The sequence below is a fragment of the Tupaia chinensis genome, unplaced genomic scaffold (genome assembly GCF_000334495.1).
Source record: "Tupaia chinensis unplaced genomic scaffold, TupChi_1.0 Scaffold000453_1, whole genome shotgun sequence".
Classification (NCBI taxonomy): domain Eukaryota; kingdom Metazoa; phylum Chordata; class Mammalia; order Scandentia; family Tupaiidae; genus Tupaia; species Tupaia belangeri.
Genome location: NW_006159960.1, coordinates 588,568 through 604,147, shown reverse-complemented (window position 1 = coordinate 604,147; position 15,580 = coordinate 588,568). Strand labels below are relative to the sequence as shown.

Here is a 15,580-nt window from a genome sequence, read left to right as displayed (position 1 = left end):
AGTCCAAGTGCTCCTGGTGCTTATCTCTAACTGACATAAAATAGATAATCAGAAAATGAACAAACAGGGCCCAGCAAATGATGTGGTGGTTAAGGTACTTCGTTCCCACATGGCTAACCACAGCTCGAGTCCCAGCCCTGGCAGCTTGAAACTCACACCAGGCACGTGTGCATATGTGCCCAAAATCCAAGAGGAGAATGGAGGAGAAGGGATTGTGGTGCGGCCATCCCCCGTAGGGGGTGATTTCTCACTTTCCCTCTCTCTGTCTCTGGCAAGCAGACGCACATTGTAGAAAAAAAAAAAAAACTTAAAAATCAAATAAATAGCGGTTGTCACTTGGCTGTGAGTGCCACAGGTACGGGGTGAAGAGGTGGTGAGCAGGGTGGGTGAGGGCAGGTTCCTGCCTTACGTAAGGTGATCATAGAAGGAAGGTTTCTCTGACGAGGCAGGAGTTGAGCAGACATCTGGAGAGGGCCAGTGAGCCAACTGTGTGAATGAGGCATAAGCTGTTCTATTTAGGAAAACATCAGAAAGCATGAGAGTGTATGCTTGAAAACACTGCTGTTTTTCTTCATTATCATTCCTAGCTACCTCTTCATGACTCAATAGCTTTGACTCATGTTCCTCGGGTGTCACGTGGGAATAACGTCTGAGAGGGCCGCTGTAACGATGAAGGCTACACACTCACTTAGAATTGTATCTGCAGGACAGATGTGAGGGTTATTAGCTACACTTTTATAATTGGACAAGAGTAAGAGGTATACTATCCCTCTCCTGTAACTTAAATAACTTTTAAAACAGATGGTTATCGGAAAGCCTTGGTGTTACACAGGGATTGCTTCCTATGTTCAAGGTCAATTTAATACCAATTGTTTATGACACTTCATGAAAACTGGATGGTAATGTCACCTCTGAGTCTCCCGCTCTGTTTTGGCTCACTCTGTAGGACAGTAGGGCTGATAAAAGACACGTAATTCATACTCTTTCAAGATCTTCTTATCCTTCTACTGCGGGGGAAGCTGCTTTACTCCAATCTGTCTTGAACAAGTCTCTATATGTATGAAAATAGATCTGCTATGAATTCCATGGGTAGTAACATTTAAGGTCAAGGACTAGTACCATCCCATAAATTAGAAGTAAACTGTTTTTTTTTATTAATTTAATAAAATCTCTGAATCATTCGAAGAAAGAACAGTTATTAATGGGTTGACTTGCTTTTCAGTTTTTTACTTTCTCATTTTTTAAAATAAACTATAGGGAATATAGTCTATTTAATGCTAGAAGTTATGTTTTATCCAGTGTTGATTTTTTAAAAATCTACAGCCCCCATTTAAATAGTTTTATTCATTGTCATTATTATTATTAATTTTTTTGAAGTTCATCAGAGAGACACAGAGAGAGAGAAGTTAAGTGAGAAAACAGGCTGCCAAATCTGGGACTCGAACCACAGTCAGCCATGTGAGAGTCCAGCTGCCTTAACCACCACGCCTCCTGCTGGCCCGTACAGCTCACATTTTAATTATTGGAAGAGCACATATAAATTAAGCATCTTAATATGGATCATTTCACTGTAGTTTCAGGAATTTTGTTTGCCTTGGTTATTAGTCTGCAGCAATCATAGTTTTCGTGATTATAATAGATAGAGTGATACTTGTTACTCCTACCACTTGCTCTGGGTTTTCGTGGTAGAGAATCAGTTCACTTGATGGCCCTTTCTTTAGGTGCCATTTGTGGTTAGAGATAACATTTGTTACTTTTGTGAAGATAAATTTGAAAATTAAAAAAATAGTTCTAAGCATAAATATAAAAAATCTTGTTCTATTTAAAAAAAAATTTAATTGTGTATTAAAATATGTATTATGTTAGGACCCCTTGTTATACATTTGCGTGTTTGAGTTTAATGAATTGCTTTTACTTGGTTGTTTATACATTACCAAGCACACGTGGAAAGGTTTCTGGCAATCCGGAACAAGAACATTGATGTTATGCATGCTGTAGGCAGGTAGAAGCTTACGCCCCGAGTGAACCTTGGAAGACTCGGCAGCACCTCGTGTTGGAGTGTCGCGTATTCAAAGTGGAGGAATAAATCGTGACTTACAAGGGCACATCGGTGGACGTACTGCTGTTGGGACCATAGGTGGGGAGGGTTGCTGCTTCAAGCCATGTCACCGGTTCTCAAATCAGTCAGGCATGAAGCCTTGTCATATGCCTCTGATTGTACCTCACCAGACTTTCTCTAACTAGTCAGCTGGGGCTGTGCATTTTGTCTCAGACACCCGGCTGGCCAGCAGCTGACAGGAGCTTTCTCATCATGCTGTCAGTGATATGTGAACTAGAGTGTAGCCGTGTGCGCTGCGATTGCAGGTGGAAAGGCTGCTTCTCTTTAAAGCAGATGTCTACATGTTAGCTGCTATTTTGGCCAGTTTTTAGTTGGTAACTATCGCCTTCTTAGAGTCTGTAAGCACATTAGTTACAGGGATTTCAGTGTGCAGAGCATGGTATTTCTGGGACGTTTAGAGCAAACAGTATTCGGTGAGTGCTGGAATTGCGTTAATAGACAGTAATTTCTTCCTTTGTTATAATTGCCCCTAGGCGTTTAAGCATATGCCTTTCTCTCCCTTTCTCATTAATTCCACCAGGGGCATATGCAAAGAAGGAATCTTGTGATCCCCAGAAAATCAGCTATTAAAACGCAGATTTTATAGGGTTAGTTAGACAGAGGGGGAGTCAGAGGATTTTAACCCTCTGTCTGGATTATGTATGTTCTCACTATGTCTCGGGATGGAGCCACCTGTGCCAGCATTTAATCTGAAACCTGGAGCCCAGAGACTGTTTCTGGAGATCAGGAATTGAACCGTTTGTGAGAAAACAAAGATTAACCAGGCCTACTTCCTGGTTATAATCATCGAAGTGTATTTTTGCCCCTTGTTTTTTAAAGCTATAGCCAAGTGTAGGAGTTAAAAATTATTATCAGGACCTCTCAGGGAGAGAGAGTCTAGGAACAATTTTTAGATTTTTAATTTGTCCCAAAGCTCATAGCGGCCAATTATGTCAGCGGAAACTGTACATAATAGTTCTAGTTACCAGCCCATCATTTGACATGTACACTGCTCTTCTGAACATTGGATTTCCACTCAGTGCTGAATGGATGTGACCGGAGTGTGGAAACAGGACTGCGGGGTCATTGAGAGAGCCTCTGTTGAAGGGGATGTGTGGAGGACAATTGAAGGAGACTCTGAGGCCAGGAAAATCAGAGGTGTTCATCACCTCCCATGGTTGTGCTAAGAGCTCTGTTTTTCATGGGAATCAGCATGCATTTCTGCTTTTTAATGTAATCCATTTACCTTCTAAAAATAAACAATTGACTTTTAATTCACAAAGCAGAACTTATTTTTCAAATTTTGCTAGAGGATGAGTGTATTCACCAGAGAAAGAGAGAAATAGGGAAAGGGACAGAAAATGAGAAAGCACCTCCCCACCATGAGAGACAGCCATGCCACAGTTCCTTCTCCCCCATTTCTCCTTTCAGGATTTTGGGCATACATGCATGTGTACCCCATGTGTTTTTCAAGTTGCCAGGTCTCGAACTCAAACCCCACAGTCAGCCATGTGTAATTCAGGTGGCTTAACCCCCACACAGCCAGCTGGCCCATTCAAAGCAGAGTTTTTAAAGCAGCAAGTATAAAATGATCTAAGGTGTGTACTACGTTGTCATTCCTCTAGCTTCTGCAAGCTTTGTTCTACTAGTCTGATCTTCATTTCGTTTTACTGTAGTATATTCTGTAGAGAACAACTTAATTTTGTGCTGTTTGTGATGATCAACATTAAATGCAAGAAAATTTATAATATTTGTGTTTCAATACTAAAACCATTGAGGGGAAGTGTGTTTATTTAAAATCTTTCCTTCAGTATTCTTTTGTTCATACATATTACACGTTTTTTTTGTTTTGTTTTGTTTTGTTTTGTTTTGTTTTAGGCAAACTTTCTCTTCTGCAGAGTTTCCTAGGTTTTGTGCTGCAATTTTAACTCATCATTGGTCCCTCGTTCAACAACTCCAAAGAGGAATTCCCCATCTTTTCCACATGATCCTCTATCCAGTTGGGGGCTACTTTGATGAATGGCCCATTCCTCTCATTGTCTTTCCCCACTGAGTCCCATAGATTCTGCCTCCTCCGATTCTTTCTTCTGCCTGTTCTTCATCCCAACTGCCCGTAGTTCAGGTAATTCTCACTTTCCACAGGTAATATTTTCAGATCACGTATATGACTGTTAGTGTGGCTCCTCTGACCCAATAGCAATCACTATAGCCGGTACATGTCAGTCATACCGTGAGCAAGTCACCCTCCTGGGCAATTTATTTAAGCTAATTTAATTCTGACTAAATAAGCAGTAAGTGCAGTTGTTGGCCACAGGAGACGGACAAAGGTAAGGATTTCGAAATTTAGAGGGATAACTTTTCCAAGACCATAGAACTCATAAGTGGTTTGACCAGTTGTACGTGATGCAGCCTTTATGCAGGTTTGCCATTTACAGTGCCTGTCCTATAAAACCGAGGGCATCTTTACCTTCTGCCTCAGTATGGCCTCCCTCCCTTAATGAGCTTGGGTTGATTATAATGAAGTGGCTTTTCTTCTTTCGTCTTTGCAGGTCCACTCTGTTACTCTTCACTGCCCCCCTCCTTTCCTTTCTTTCGAAGTTTGTCAAAGGGCAGGTGCACTCACTAGAGAGAAAGAGAAAGTGAGAAAGCATATACTCCCCGCCCACCCACCGTGGACGGGGGAAAGTTCATGCTGCGATCTCTTGTCCTCCATTTCTCCTTCCTTGTGGGATTTTGGGCATGCATGCACATATGGCCAACATGTCTTTCAAGCTCCAGAGACTTGAGCAATGCCACTGCCATGTGGGACCCAGCGGCCTTAACCTCCATGCCACCAGCTGGCCCCGATCATCCCTCATAACTCACATTTGTGCTTTTCTCCCATGTTTAATATTACCTTCAGTGCTAAGTCTTATCTTCTGTTTGGCCCTCCCATTTCTTCATTCTTTACATTCATTCTATACACAGTTGCTCAGTTCTTCAGAATCAAAAAGGTCTATGGATTACCCATTGCCGCCTTTATCTGACATTAAAGGCTATTCATCATCTGGCCTGAAACTATTCTCCTCATTTTTTTTCATGACTGACTGACAGTCCACTGAGGTCCCTGGACAGCAAATTCCTCAGGGCAGGTTTCTTGACTGACTCCGGCACTGTAATGTAGCTAGCTCTTAGACAGGGATGATAAAAAGTGGTCTTTTAATTGTACTTTCTTGAGTTAATGCATGACATTACACGTTTTGCTGTTCCTTAAATGTGTTTTGATGCACATACTTCCATTTTTGGGGATTGTATTTTAAAAATGTGGTTTGCTTTTCAGAAGTATAGATTTTGAGAAATTCCTGGAACATCTCACTCCTGAACTGTTGTAGCATTTACCACATCCGTTTCCCAAGCTGTAATTGTTCATGAATTTGTTGAACTCTTGTATTAGATATTAATCTCTTCAAAAGTTAAAAGACAGCCTTTTTATGTGTGTCTGTGTATAGGTGGGGAGGGCTGTGACTATTTAAGAATAAAATTTAATATTTTCAAGTATGAGCATCAAAGGAAAGCTTTAAAAATACAAATCCTTATTAATTAGACTATGGTATAGTCTGAAAATGCCAGAGTAGAAACTGTCCCCTTGTTAAGTAGCAATGTGTCTCATTGATTTGTCTGTTTGGCACTAGTCGCTTTACTAATAATAATGATGAAGGTTTCTTTGTAAAATCTGAAGTTAATGAATCAGAGAGGCTAATTTCCATGTAGGTTTTTGTCTTTAAAAAATATTCATGTTTGGGAACAGCCAGTAGAGTAGCATGATGGCCGATGCCGTGGTTCAAGTCCTGGACCTGATGGCTTGAAAAGCATGTGAGGTGCGTATGTGTGTGTGCTCAAACTCCAGAGAGAAGGATGAAAGAAAAGGGATTACAACTTGGCCATCTCCCCTGGGCAGTTTTCTCACTCCCTCCTCCCTTTTTTGTCTCTTTGTCTCTCTCCAGCAGGTGCACTCACCCTACAGCAAAAACTTAAAGGAAAAAAAAAAAATCATGTTTAGCTCTTTTCAGCTAGAGAATTTCAATTTTTAAAAAACATCCATACCAAAATTGTACTGCCTTAGGAAGAAGGTTATTAATATATCTTGAACTGTTTTTGGCTTCATGAATTTCTATTGCAATGTTGACTCTTGTTCAAGCTGTACAGAAATGATTTGATGCTTTGATCTTCACAAAGTCCTAAGTAGAAAATTTACTGGTTTCTTTCTATGAAAATGTTCGCTCATTTGTTGAATCATTCTCATGTGTGGAGCACTTCACTCACAGCAGGCAGCAGCATGACAGGAAGGAGGAGGAAAGTTCAGGCTCAATGTCAGTCTGGGTCTAATCAGGAGAGAGAAACCTCACAGTAATTTGAACAAGAAAAGTTGAATGTTTTAAAACGATAACATAAAATTGGTATAAGAAGAAGTGGGGTATTAAGAAATGAAGAGAACTCTAAAGAATATAGGAAGAGCAGACCGAAAGCAGCTACTAGCCTCAGGGCTGAGAGAGAGAGAAGAAGCCCCCGCCGAGGAGATGGAGATCGGACCTTGCTGGAGAGGGCACAGCTCTTTCAGTCAGTGGACGGCAGAGAAGTTGCTGTGGCACTGCACTGGCAGAGTCTGCTGGAACCTGCCCTTTGAGGTGCCCAGGAGAGCAGCCCACAGAGAGATGCCTTTCCTTGGAATTCACTGGAAAACCAAATGAGGGGCTTGGGGGAAGCCATCCACAGGGAGGCGCCTCACAGTTTTCACTGCAGACTACTATGCAGCTGCTGAGGGGAAGCCATTTACTGGGGCTCTCTCACTAGAGATGCTCTTAAAAACCCAGCTGAGGGAAGCTGCTGGCCGTGGGTGCTGCCAGCAGTTGTGCATTGCAATTTATCAGGTGCAGGAACTGGCATGGAAAGGCTGCAAGCACTGCAGGGGCCAAAGGTACTTCTGCTGCAGAACTGCCAAGGCAGGGCTGTCCTGGGGAGACCGCTGGCTGCCGGAGATTGCAGGAACCAGATGCCACAGACACTGCCCACACTGTGGGAGCCTGAGGGCACCTGTGCTGCAGGCCCTTTGGAGCAGCCCTTGACAAGCTGGGGGCTTTGCAGGAGCCACACAGTGTGCACTCTGGAAGCAGGAAGCAAGTGCCTCTCTTCCTGCCATGTTTTTCTAGTGCCCTCTTCTGACATGTCTTAACACCATGTCAACTACTAGAAGGAAAAACCTAAACAGTCAAGATTCACTTTCATGCATCAGGCAGAGAGGGGTGAAGTTGGAGCTGAAAAACAATAAGCAGTACAGTACACACCTTGGGCCCCTGAGTTTCCATCTGCACCCTTCTGCATGCGTTCAGAGTCCCGTGTGATGAAACTCATCTATTTTCTACCTAAGAAGATACAGCTGTCCTTTTTACAAGTTTGGATGTCTTCACCTTTTCTACAGATGAAGAGAAGCACAGCACTTGCATCTGTATCTGATCACGAGGTTCCCAAGATGCAACTTCCTTCTTCCATTACCTGTTCTGTATTTCTCTCGCTCTCAGATAGAACCTCAGCTGACTGGGTTCTTTACTTGGTATAAAGATGCAAATTTCATTTCTAAAGAGGCTCAGTCCTTGATACTTGTAATATTTTGTTTGTTTTAGTTGATATAGTTTTTCGTTAACTATTAGGTATGAAAGGACCACGGAGTGCCAGAGAATCTCTTGGCTCCAGTGTAGCTGTCTTTTCCTCTATTGTGTAGAAGCAACTCAATTCCCCATTGGTCCCTGAGATCAGTCACTCCAGCAAGTAGAATAACCCCTTCCCATTTTAGTATATGAGGTCCAAAACAGCCAGGTCGCAATCTGATCTTGCCTCGATTCCAATAGAGTCATTCTCCCATTCAGTGAGAGGGAGGTAAAAAATAGTTAACTTCTCCCCCCTCCCCCTAAAAAAGTTAACTTCTCAAAAGGGAAGAAAGACCTTTATTTTAAAGGAAATATTGGACATTAGTGGAGTTTTTCAGAGTATATGAATATTTGATTCCCCTGTATACTGGTTACTGGTAAATATTATTACTTTCTAGGTACTCTGCACCAAGAATTTCAAAGTTACTCATTTATGATTCTGTAGCAGTGTCAGTGAGTTAAGGTCAGTCAGTGCGATAAGAACTCTAGAATGAGGAATATTGGAGGGAGAATGGTAAAGAGCTGACATCAATGTGACATCTAGTTCTTGAAAGGAATTTCCATCATGTCTAAGAAATACTTATTATGTGTAATGTATTATTGTATGTGGGTAGAGAAAGAGAGAAACCCAACTGCAAAATCTTGATGGGGAGATAAACTGTAGCCAGATTGTGATGGATCATGTCTGCTAGTTTAAGGTGTTTAGATTCTAGCCAACAGATCATGCAAATGAGAAGTGTGATATGATATGATCAGTTTTATTCTGGGGAGAATAAGAAGATATAGCTTGATATTACTGAAGAAGAAATGGAGTAGGAAAATTCTGATTTACAAGAGGCCAGTTAAAGACTGTTGCAGGGATAAAAGCAAGAAATTACTAGATCCTGAGCTAGGACAGGACCATTAGAGGGAGGTGAGATCAGATTTTAGAAACATTTCTAAGGGAAGATCTTGTTGGATGGAGTGTCTGCTTGAGAGTGGGTAAGGAAAGAGAGAAGCATAGAATGGCATTCACAGGACTAGTCTTCAGCAAGTTTGGCTTCAGTGAAAGGAGGCCATACAAATATAGATATCCTTTGTCCAGAGAGATAATGAATTTCTTCAATAAATGTATTTTGAGTATCCTCTAAGACCTAGACTCTGGGTAGCATCTCCTTTATAAGGGAATAGGCCTTGACGTTATTTACTACCTATACATTTTCACTCCATTAAGTATGTAGTGTGCATGCACATACAAACACACAGTATACATACACTTACATGTATATGTATAGATTCACACGTGTTTGATACATATGCTAAATAAATACATGTATATGTTAAGCATGCATAAGGGAAAGTTATCATTTTAATATTACATATGTTATATTGTATAATTATTCTCACTTAGTTCTATGTGATTTATAAATTACTAGACTCATTAATCCCACTTAATAAGATTGAGAAGTTACTCTGTGGTTGTGTTGCTGTTGTGATGGTCTTTTTCAGTTGCTAGTGGTTCATGATCAGCTTTGTTTCTACTGAGAGGTTTTTTTTTTTTTTTTTTTTTTTTTTTTTTTTTTACCAAAAATTTTTTTTTTTTTTATCATTCTTTAAAAACGGGCCTGTTGACAAGGGGACATGGGTTTTTCTGGTGAACAGCCATTATTTATACTCGTTCCAAGGCTTCTAACATGACGGTACTATTTCCTCGTGTTACCACCATTCCAGTGTTGTTCTCTTGCCCACTAGTTGCCATCTCCACGCATTCATCTATCAAAAGATTCATAAGTGGATCAAATCCCCGCAATATTCCTTGGATATGTCTGCCACCATTTAATTTTAATGACAACTTCTTGTCCATAAATTTTTTCAATTCGGGAGGGTGAGCTTTGCTCATGGTACCAACTTGGCGGGCTCAGAGATCTCTACTGAGAGGGATTTTAAGTCATGGTTTCAAATATGACTAATAGTTTTGGTGGATTGAATTTAAAAAATTATTTATTTCTTCCTTGAGAAAGAGAGAAAAAGAAAGAGACCCCCAACAGGGTCTTCATGCCACACTCCTACCATCAGTCTCAGCCAGCCAGGATTATATATGTGTGGGTGCACCCAGCATGCCCAGGGAGACCTTGGACGTGAACCCAGGACCTTCCCCTATGACCTCAGTTTCACAGCACACTGGGTTGCCACTGCATCACCGTGCCTGGCTACCGGTTTAGTTTTTATCATTGAAATGATTTGAACTACTGTCTACAAAATAGTAGAAGTGTGATCATATTAATAATATCTTCTAAACTAGAGATACATGTTTCCATCTCGACTCCTCAATCAAAAGACAAGGTATAGAAGTCATTTAATTTCTTTCCCCCTGAAGTTTCTTGTCTGAGAAATGAAGAAATTGGACAAGGATTATCTCCGGACTCCTCTCTCATTGTAAATGTAGTGATTCATTTATTGTATGGTTAATTTTTTTTTCAAACTGCCACATTTTGTGATCTTTGTACAATCCACTTGAAAATCTCAGCCCATAGTCTTTGAGCGTGTCCAGCCGAGATGTCTATGAGGAGAAAAGACACAGAGAAAAACTGTTGTCTAAGTGATTGTGAGAGTGAGAACTAGAAAGCAGTCCATTTAGTCATAGCGAAGGGTCACGTCCGCAGTGTGTCTGAGGGCGTAGGCGTTTATGCGTCATGTGACAGCGCAGAGACCCAGAGCCCAGAGGAGGTAGTCTGGCGGCAGTGGAGGCAGCTCCGAGGCAGGGAGGGCTGCGGAGGGAGTGGCGAGCTCCCCAGGCCGAACTATCTGGTGCTGTTTGTTCAGTACTGTGATCCCCGTACCAATGATAGCGCCGGACGCCCGTTTGGTGCCCCACTTACCATCTGTGTGATCTTGGGCAACTGGTTTACCTTGCCTCAGTTTCCCCATATGTGAAATGAAGGGAAGAATGAATAGATGAAAAAAGCAAGCAAGAAAACTTGAGATTAATTTGTCTAGGAAAAGCTAATAAACCTGTGTTCAAGTGTGAGGTGATTAGAACATTCCATAGGACTTGCTTATGGTGGAAAGAGGTAAGAAGGAATGTTTAGTAATAAAACATCAGAATTTACCATCAGCTGTGTTCTAAATAGGCCCTCCTCCCCCAAGTAATATGTTGGAACTTAATTGCTAATGTAATAGTATTCAGAGATGGGGCCTTTGAGAGGTGATTAAGTCTTCAGAGCTGAGTCCTAATGAATGAGGAAAGTGACCTTGCGCAAGATGCTCGAGAGATCGATCAGTTGACCCCTTTCTACTGCATGAGGACTCAGCAACGGGGCGACATCTGTGGTTCAGAGAATGAGCCTCCCTGGACGCTGGCTTTACTGGAACCATGAGCTTAGACTTGCCAGGCTCCAATACTGGGAAAAAATCAGCTAGAGATACATGTTTCCATCTCGACTCCTCAATCAAAAGACAAGGTATAGAAGTCATTTAATTTCTTTCCCCCTGAAGTTTCTTGTCTGAGAAATGAAGAAATTGGACAAGGATTATCTCCGGACTCCTCTCTCATTGTAAATGTAGTGATTCATTTATTGTATGGTTAATTTTTTTTTCAAACTGCCACATTTTGTGATCTTTGTACAATCCACTTGAAAATCTCAGCCCATAGTCTTTGAGCGTGTCCAGCCGAGATGTCTATGAGGAGAAAAGACACAGAGAAAAACTGTTGTCTAAGTGATTGTGAGAGTGAGAACTAGAAAGCAGTCCATTTAGTCATAGCGAAGGGTCACGTCCGCAGTGTGTCTGAGGGCGTAGGCGTTTATGCGTCATGTGACAGCGCAGAGACCCAGAGCCCAGAGGAGGTAGTCTGGCGGCAGTGGAGGCAGCTCCGAGGCAGGGAGGGCTGCGGAGGGAGTGGCGAGCTCCCCAGGCCGAACTATCTGGTGCTGTTTGTTCAGTACTGTGATCCCCGTACCAATGATAGCGCCGGACGCCCGTTTGGTGCCCCACTTACCATCTGTGTGATCTTGGGCAACTGGTTTACCTTGCCTCAGTTTCCCCATATGTGAAATGAAGGGAAGAATGAATAGATGAAAAAAGCAAGCAAGAAAACTTGAGATTAATTTGTCTAGGAAAAGCTAATAAACCTGTGTTCAAGTGTGAGGTGATTAGAACATTCCATAGGACTTGCTTATGGTGGAAAGAGGTAAGAAGGAATGTTTAGTAATAAAACATCAGAATTTACCATCAGCTGTGTTCTAAATAGGCCCTCCTCCCCCAAGTAATATGTTGGAACTTAATTGCTAATGTAATAGTATTCAGAGATGGGGCCTTTGAGAGGTGATTAAGTCTTCAGAGCTGAGTCCTAATGAATGAGGAAAGTGACCTTGCGCAAGATGCTCGAGAGATCGATCAGTTGACCCCTTTCTACTGCATGAGGACTCAGCAACGGGGCGACATCTGTGGTTCAGAGAATGAGCCTCCCTGGACGCTGGCTTTACTGGAACCATGAGCTTAGACTTGCCAGGCTCCAATACTGGGAAAAAATCAGTTTTTTTTTTTTTTTAAATAAGTTGCTCAGTCTAAGATATTTTGTTATAACAGACTGAACAGAGTAAGATAACATCCTAATAGAATAAAGGAAGAGAATGAAATTTAAAGTAATAATTTGATATAAAAAGACATTAAAAAATAAAGTTCACTCTTATAAGAAGCTGCCAAACTGTCTTCCAAAGCAGCCATACCATTTTGTATCTCCTCCAGAAAGTTAATGTTGCTCCACATCCTTGCCAGCATTTAGTGTTGTCAGTGTTTTGGGATTTGGTTTCTCTCTCTCTCTCTCTTTCTCTTTCTCTCTTTTTAACTGCCAGAGAGCTTATGAAAGAGAGAGAGAGAGAGAGAGAGAGAGAATGAGAACACATTCCCAAGTGGGGCACAGTTACACCACGATCCCTTTCCTTTACTTCTCCACCCTGTTGGGATTTGGAGCATGCACATACATGTGCTCAGCTTGCTTTTCAAGCTGCAGGGGCAGGGATTCCATCCATAGTCAGCCAGCCATGTGGGTTCCGGCTCCCTTAACTAGTCGGCTATGGGGCTGTCCCAGGTTGGCAGTCCTAATACATGCATAGTGGTATCTCATTGCTGTTTTTATTTGATGTTTCCACATGTTATGTGGAACGTCTTTTCATATGCTTATTCATCATCTGTGCATCTGCCTCAATGTGGTATCTGCTAAGACCTCTGGCCCATTTTGTAATTGGGTTGTTTGCTTTCTTATTGTTGAATTTTAAGAGTTCTTCGTTTATTTTGGATAGCAGTCTTTCATCAGTTATGTCCTCTACAAAAATTTCTCCCAATTTGTAGCTTCTCTTTTCATTCTCTTAACAATGTCTTTCACAAAATATAATTTATTTTAGTAAGCTCAGCTTATCAGTTCTTTCTTTCATGGATCATGCCTTTGGTGTCACATCTGCAACATCATCACAAAACCCTAGGTCATATAGATTTTCTCATGTTATCGTCTAGGCATTTTATAGTTTTCCATTTTGCATTTGAGTCTGTGATATATTTCGAATAAATGTTTGTGAAGGGTGTAAGGTCTGCATCTACATGTATTGTTTTGGCATGTGGATGTCCAGTTATTCCAGTACCATTTGTTGAGAAGATTCTTTTCTCTGTTGTATTACCTTTGCTTCTCTGTCAAAGATCAGATAGGCGATTATGTGTATGTGAGTCTACATGTGGGCTATTTGGTTCCATCGGTCTGTTGTCTCTTCTTTAACCAATACAATACTGTCTTGGTTATTGAAGCATCATGGTAAATTTTGAATTCAGGTGTCAGTCCTCCAATTTTGTTCTTCTCATTCAAGATTGTGTTGTCTATATGGGAACCAGCAGTTAGTGTAATGGCTATGTCGCTGGACTCCCACGTAGTCAACTGCGGTTCGAGTCCTGGACCCAGTGGCTTAGAACTCACACCGGGCGCGTGTGCGTGCGTGCCCAAGATCCCGGGAGGAGAATGGAGGAGAAGGGATTGCGGTGTGACCATCCCCCCTGGGGGGGTGATTTCTTGCTTTCTGTCTCTATGTCTCTCTCTGTCTGTCTGGTGAGTGCACGCACCCTATAGCAAAAACCTCTCAAAAACAAAACAAAACAAAAAATGATTGTTTTGTCTATTTTGGATCTGTTGCCTTATCACATAAACTTTAGAAATAGCTTGATGACCTCCATGAAATAACTTGCTGGGATTTTGTTTGGAATTGCATTGATTCTAAAGATCAGGTTGGGAAGAATTGTCATTGTGACTATATTGAGTCTCACCCATGAACAAGGAATATCTCTCCATTTACTTAGTTCTTTGATTTCATTCATTAGAATTCTGTAGTTGTCTTTGTTTAGATCTTCTATATATTTTGTTATATTTATACCTAAGTACAATATTTTACAGAGGGTTTTTATACTACTATAAGAATGGATACGTGTCATTATAAATTTGTCCATCTAAATAGAATGTGCCACATCAAGAGAGAACCCTAATGCAAACCATCGACGTAATGATAATGATGTAACAATGTAGATCATTGTTTTTTTTAAAGAATTTTTTATTTCATTTTATTTATTCATTCATTTTATTTTAATTTTACCAGAGAGAGACACAGAGAGAGAGAGAGTGAGAGAAAGTGGGAAGGTGAGAAAGCAAACCACCAGGTCCAGGACTTGAACCGTGGTTGGCTATGTGGGAGTGTCCAGCATCTTAACCACCGTGCTACTGCAGGTCCCCTGATCATCCGTTTTTAACAACATGCCACTCTGGTGGAGCATGATAATGATAGGAAATCTCTCTACTTTCTGTTCAATTTTGCTGGGAACCTAAAAATCGGTCTAAAACTAAATTCTATTTTAAAAAGAAAGAAAAAGTTCTCATATAAATGCTGTCTTCTTTTTCCATTATGTAAATTGCTATGTCTCCAAATACTTCCTTATATTCATTTGAATATTAGAGTTGTGCTCAGTGAGAGTATTTTACAGAGGGGATAACTTCACTGTTTCCAAGTACCCTGTTGCTACCTTTTTTGTCTCAAATTTTTAAATGTGAATATATACTAAATGTGTTTAAGCAGATGTTTTCTGTATGGTTTCCACTAATTGTTTTTCATTCTATTAGGAATGTATCGCATTTCCATCTGCAGCAGTTTACCCTGTAAGCATGCAGTTATTTAAACTGCTTCCCTTTCTGAATTAAATATTGATTCAGTTGATAATCAGATAGAGTCATTAATATGTAGTTCTTGGATTTTTTGCATAAGTACCTGATTAGGGGATTTAAATCTTCCCCTTAGTAACTCATCTGGAACTCCAGTTGAAATGAGTAGGATTTCTCCAGAAGAAGGGGTGCTATCCAGTTAGGCTATGCAGAGCCTCGCCATGGGAGTAGCACTGTGCCAAGACGGGACCTTCACCTGTAAGCTGCGCTAGTTGCAACTGTGCTGTCTTTCATTGTGGGGATGAAGATAGATGAATCATTTTTCTAACATCTCCGTGGAATGCTAATAAATACATTTTTTTCCTTCTCAGAATCTAGGCCTATTTAATTGCTTCAAACGCTACTTAGTTTTATTAATATGCTAATTTATTTTTACTAGATAGGCCTATTTCCTCTAGTACATATAAGAATAAAAGACTAGATTGGATTTCATATCACAGAGGAAGAAGACTGGCCTGGTTTGAGACTTAAGCATACTTGCAGATACAGCCTGAGACAGTAAGTTGTAAGATTTTTGTCAGCGATGTTGTCCTTTTCGCATTTTCTGAGAGTGTCTCTTCTGTTGTTTTCCTG

At 41.0% G+C, this 15,580-nt stretch overlaps 1 protein-coding gene and 1 pseudogene across 2 annotated transcripts in view; one reads left to right on the top strand and one right to left on the bottom strand.

Moving 5' to 3' along the window:
* The window catches only part of DENND1B (DENN domain containing 1B), a 244,903-nt gene that overhangs the window by 126,816 nt on the left and 102,507 nt on the right, over positions 1–15,580 (top strand). The gene's annotated exons all lie outside the window — the stretch shown is intronic.
* On the bottom strand, positions 9,391–9,658 carry LOC106735598 (small nuclear ribonucleoprotein G pseudogene; annotated as a pseudogene).